Below are 6,000 nucleotides of genomic sequence, written 5' to 3' on the forward strand. Positions count from 1 at the left end.
CAGGTTCACTGCAAAACCATCTGAAATGTCAAGTTTTATTTGGTAAAACACTATATATAGTATTTTAATGTCTCCTGTCACTTCCTCCCATGTTTCCCTTCCTCCCAAAGGTGCACACAAAATTTTGGCTTGCTGTGCTCCTTTTGACCTAGCTTGGGCTTCAATAGGGTCACGCAAGTTGATGAATTTTTGTATTCTTCTTTTAAAGGACTTGCTCAGTACCTAAAAGTCTTGTCCTTTGGTGCTCTCAGGGAACAGGCTGGGCATGAGAAAAATGTTGCATATGCTTTGAGCTATTGTTAAGCAGGTTTGCTATGAAAGATGCATCAAAGGTGCTACTTCACTGCTCCTCTAATAGTAACAAATGATACTGACTGGCATGATGGGGCATTCAGGATGTTGACAAAGCATAAAGAAAACCAACCTTGGCCTGTGCTGCTTGTGTGAGCCTACAGAAAAAAAAACCAACCAAAACCAGTGCTGGTAAGGAAGTAACTGTGTTTTGTTCTTTTCTGTCATTTTGTCTTTGCTCTTTCCCTGGGAATCCATATAGTCAGCTCTCAAGACAACCATGCAGGGTATCTTCAGCAATCCTATTGCTGGGAATTAACACAGATTTCAGCTTTCTTTGGCAGACTGTGCAAAAGATGTGACATCAAATAAAGAAAGGATATGACCCTCTGCTTGTTTGTTTCAGCCAGGGTGGTATAAAGTGGCTGTCCCCCATCATTCCCAGATTAGAAGTATATAACCACAGGCTTTCCATGGCAAATTTCTTAAATTGTTAGGCTCCAAACACATGGGACAAGTCTTGCAAATATTCCAGAAAGGACATTCCACATTGTACAATCTCAGTCCCAGAAAAAGCCCTAAATAAATACACATTATGAACTTTATGGACTACACTGATAAAACTTGTTAGTCAATTTAACCTTTGAAATATCCTCCCTATCTCTTCCCTAGGTTCATTTTGTGAGTTCAGCAGGGAATATCATTATTGAACAATGAGCGTTTCTCAGAAAAAAGCCAACATAGTGAGTTTGAAGGATAAGCAGCCTTTTCAGTTTTCTCTCACTAAAGCACCCTTGTAAATTTACTTGAACACTGATGAGAAAAAGATAGCTGCATTCAAGAGGAGTAAAGCAGTGTGAGTCACAAGCACCATTTATTCCCTGAGTATGACAGAAGGCGGTTCTTTTACTCTATCACCAGTAGGGATCCAAAATGTTGTTGGTGCTAGCAAGGACCTAACTGCCTGCTAAAATTCTTCAGGGAAGAATAATCCAGTCTTGCCTTAGACATGAAAACACGAACATTTCAGAAACATCTTTGCTGTGTGATTTCAGTCTAAAAATGATTTCAAGGAGAGTGCTAGTGTCAAACAGCTGGTACGGATAGACAAGTGGCTTACAAGTGTTTCTAAAGCCTGCTCGTTGTTATTCTTTTTTCTCTTCTTCTGATTCTTAGTGAAATTTATTCGTTGTGTCCATTTATAACATCTAACATGTAATTACCCTAAGCTGAGTGGCAATTAAGTCAGGCTGTCTTAAACACACACAAATTACTAAATAAATAAATAAATTCCTAGTTTTCTAAGGAGCAAATTGACAGCAGAAGAACGAAGTGAAATTCAGTCATTAGGGAAGTAAATAGATGTGGGGCTACATTTTCTAAAGATTTGTTGTGATCAGCAGTGTCCACAATTACATAGTAAGGTTTTGAAAAAGTACTAATGGCAGTACTAATGGATGGAGAAATAAAAGAACTCAGCCAGCAACATGCAAAAGCCAACAACTTACTTTTATGCGTTAGCAGGAGTGACGCTGTCATAGAGAGTGGCTAAAAAGCCATTAAGGGAGCTTGTGAGCTGCTTTACATGCAGGCTGAACATCAGTAAAGTGTGACATTCCTGTCTCCAGTCATTGAATATGGTGTATGTAAACTTTTCCCTTTCAGCAAAGGAATTATCTTTTGTTTTCACTGAAGTTAAAGAATATCCCAGGTTATGGAAGTTTCTGATGTTCAGCACTGACCCCCTTTATACTTTGTTTATCCATCTGTGCTCAGAGAACTGCCCATTTTGGAAGTTGCACAGTTCTTGCTTTTCCACGCAGGTGTTGATTTTGATCTGCTGCCAAAGTGTTTAGAGGACTTAGCTGCTCAGAAAGGGAGGATTTTCTAGAGTTTTCTAAGCCATGAAGTAAGAGGCAGAAATAGTAGTCAATGCATAATTTTAGCATTGGGCCTATGAAGATGTGAAATATCAGTTGACGGACTGTGGAGAAACTGGAAAATCCTTATCTGCTGCAAATCCGTATAAGATCAGCAAGATAATAATGACCACAGATTCATTATTTCAACTTTCCCTCATCATCCCTCTCAGTCTGTTGGGAGAAGGCAGACCAATGGCTGCATAAGTAGCTTACATTGGCCACTGCAGAGTGGCTCCAAATGTGGAAATCTCCTGAGATCCTTGCATTTCAGAGACCTGAGTCTTCATCTCAGTTGCTGAGAGGACTTCTGCTTTTCACATGATGATAATTCAATAGACATGACTCAGTTTAAGCCCTCTGAGACTCTGAAATAGCCTAGGTAGCCCAGTAGGGAATGACAGCTTGGTATGTTTCTTTCTAGTCTAGAACGATGTCTGAAAGATTTAAGCAGGAAACAATTACATGGAGAATTATATGTCTGATCTATGACTCATGTTAGTGTCTGACTGGAGAATGCTGTGTTAGTTTTAATTTTTAAAAATTTGTTTATTGTCAAAACTCTTTCCATTCCAGGTACTTTTTATTGATGTCCTGTTTCTTTTATGCATTTATGAAGATTTAGTATCACCACTGCATGTTCAGAAAGAATCTAACTTACATAACAAAACCACAAAAATTCAGTGGAAGGCAAAAGGTAATGCAAAGTATCATTGCAAACACGACAGCTTCTAGTGACAGGCAAAGCAACACACATTGCCTGTTTAAATTAAACACTTGAAAGCTCTAAGTCTTTTCAGCAAACCTGCTATTTTTCTGTATGAGGTGGATATTTTTAGCTTTTGTAATTTTAGAATACACTGATTCTTTTTTTTTCAATGAAATAGCATATTAATCTACAGAGAAGACTGCTCTGGCTGTTTTTTGGTTTTTTGTTTTTTGTTTTTTTTCTGAAGTTGAACTTAAATGCAGACTACTCTGTTTTGTTGTTTTTTTTGTTTTTGTTTGGAGGAGGGAGATAAATCCATCGAGATTTTAGAGAACTGATGTTCACAATTATACATGACTAGTATTTGAAGAGCACATTTTTTTAAAAGAATTCCATTTATTTATGGTTTTCATCTGCCACTAGAAGTGTGTAAATGACTATGTCTTGTTCCTTTGCTGTCACTCAGCTAAGATGCCGCTTAAGCCAGTCTTTAGCATCTGAAGGGCTTAAGATCATGTTTTTAAAGTTGTCAGAAAATGACCAGCATTGTAAACAGCTAAAATGTTTTCATAAGTCTTTCTAAAAACCACATAAATTCTTTTGGTTTTGCTATAATGTGTGTATTACATACAAGCATTTTTATTTCTTTAGCTTTGAAGTATTTTTGCATTGAGTAGTAAAAAGCATGCTATTACGAGGACTGTAAAAAAACATCCAGAAAATCTATGTAAACTTGATCTCGTCTTAAAGGGACTTAAACTTCAAAGTAGAGAACAGCTTTGAAATTTCAATTCCTTCACTGTTTGTCAGGCTCTTATTCATTTCATTTGAATCAGACACTATAGAGTTTCTTAATAGACAAAGCAAACAACTTTCCATAATAAAACCTGCACAACCATAGATTGTATGACTGTATAATGTAATCATGCACATTTCTTTTTAAAACTGTGTGATCTTTTTTTGTTGTTGATTAGAAATAAAGATATTCTCAGCAGCAAAACTCAAAATGTAAAAATTGCACAATTCACTACTCATGTAGTAGCTAACCAACTGTTAGCTGTTTTGTCTTTTTTTCCTCTTTTTGGTTATTTAACACACAAAATGCTCAAACCCAGCTGGCAAACTTACTTGGGAGTCCTTTTTTTTTTCTGCTGAAAAATAATCATGTATAACTATCTTCGATATTTAAATTTTCCAGCAAAGTATATGAAAATTACTTGCAAATACTCTCAGCTATCTACCTAGACTGTCCGCTCAGATGTATTCTTTGTTAATCTGAGGCTCATGGAGGGCTAACAGTCTACACCTGCACAACAAAAACTAAATCAATTTTGCTAGTGATGTCAATGAAATTAGGATTTAAAGTGTCATAAATTCCCTTACCACCCTTCATTGCCTACAGGCAGGGGAGTAATTCTGGTATCTAAGCATAGTTATGCACTGCTATTTCAGATACTGTAGGGTATCTGAGGCATCAGCATAGAATTAGCAGACGTAACAAAAAAACTATGAAAAAAATCCACTCCATCCTGGAGTGATGGCTGGAAGCCAAATGGAAATGGTATCTCAAGCAGCGCTCAACATCTGTATTTCAGAAGCTGATATTCATTGCAGGTGGGAAGGACCATCACCCAATGGAGGGACTGGTGTCTTTAGAATTTATCCATTCTACTAGAACAGTCAAATAAAATAGCAAAATGAACAGCTTTCCTTGTTTCTCTCCATTGGCTGTAAAGGTAGCTTAGCTGATTCTTTTCAGTTAAACATTTTATTTTACATAGCTGAAGTTAAATGGTGCCTCATACCCTTGGACTAAGCCTTACTGGAAATCAAAGAAAATCATTTAGGTGTGTCTGCCATTTTTATCTGAAAACCTTCTCTGCCATTTACAAAAAGCTAAACTATCAGCAAAAACGAATACAGTATTTGAGTGTAAATATGTGAAAAAAAAGTTTTGTCTGCAATTATGCAAAGTAAATCGGAGCTTCAGCAGTCAGACCAAGTGCAACTTACTAGTGAGTTATTCACAGACAATATGAGTGCCACAGCTCCCAAATACAGAGGCTTGTTTTTTTAGCTCAAGCTGTTGCATTTAATGTTCTCAGCTCTTGAGGTTCCTGGCTCAGTCCCTGTCGTATTAACCACCAGTTCAGCTGTCACACAAAGATTGCAAATACAAAGCAGAGACAGTACAACTGCATTCAGTAACGATACAGGAGGATAAAACTCCTGTGCTAATGTGCTCCATGATAATTTTCTGTCCAAAAGGACTATATGAGGCTCTACGCATCCTAGTCTATGAAACAAAAAAGAATCCAAGTAGGAGTTTTAAAGAATTTACATCTTGGGATGATATTTTTACTCTCACTGATGGAAAGCTAAGCCACATCCACCAGTAGGCATATTGACTTTAATTAAACTAGCCATAGAGTCAGATATTATTCAGCTTATGTTTTTTGGCCTTACATTTAATTTTTGTTCCTGCCAATGAAGCAGAGTGGGAATAAAATGTCAATACCTGTTCCTAACAAAATGGCACAGTAAAGGATCATTATTTTTGTAAGGCACTTGGGATCTACCTGAATGATTTGTATGGTATGTTCTGAATGTTTCGTGTTGCTTGGTTTTGGAGATGAATGCAAATAGAAAAGTGTGCATAAAAGAATATACAATCATAACAAGAACCTTCTGGAAGTTTTGTTTGTTTGTTTAATTTCTTCTGGGAACACCAATTCTGGGTTATTCAGATTAGGAATCTTCCCAACAGGTCTATTTTTAGAATGCTTTGGAAGCTATTTATTAATAGCGATGAAGAACAAGAAAGTAACTAATTTTTCTTGACAGAAAATAAAAATACGAGCTACTGCAGGAAAGTACAAATAAAATAGATGTTTCATGTAGAAATAACTCTGAGGAACAGCAGATCCTGTGAGTCTGAGTCATCATGCTCTTCTTGATCCACAATGCCTTTACTGTCAGCTGGGTCAGGAGCCTGGTCCAGCAAGTATGATTTAATCTATTTCTCCTGGAGAGAATATTTCAAGAAAAGGATGATTTACTCTTCCTCTGTTTTTCTCTAAC

This window comes from Psittacula echo (genome assembly GCF_963264785.1).
Source record: "Psittacula echo genome assembly, chromosome: 4".
Classification (NCBI taxonomy): Eukaryota; Metazoa; Chordata; class Aves; order Psittaciformes; family Psittacidae; genus Psittacula; species Psittacula echo.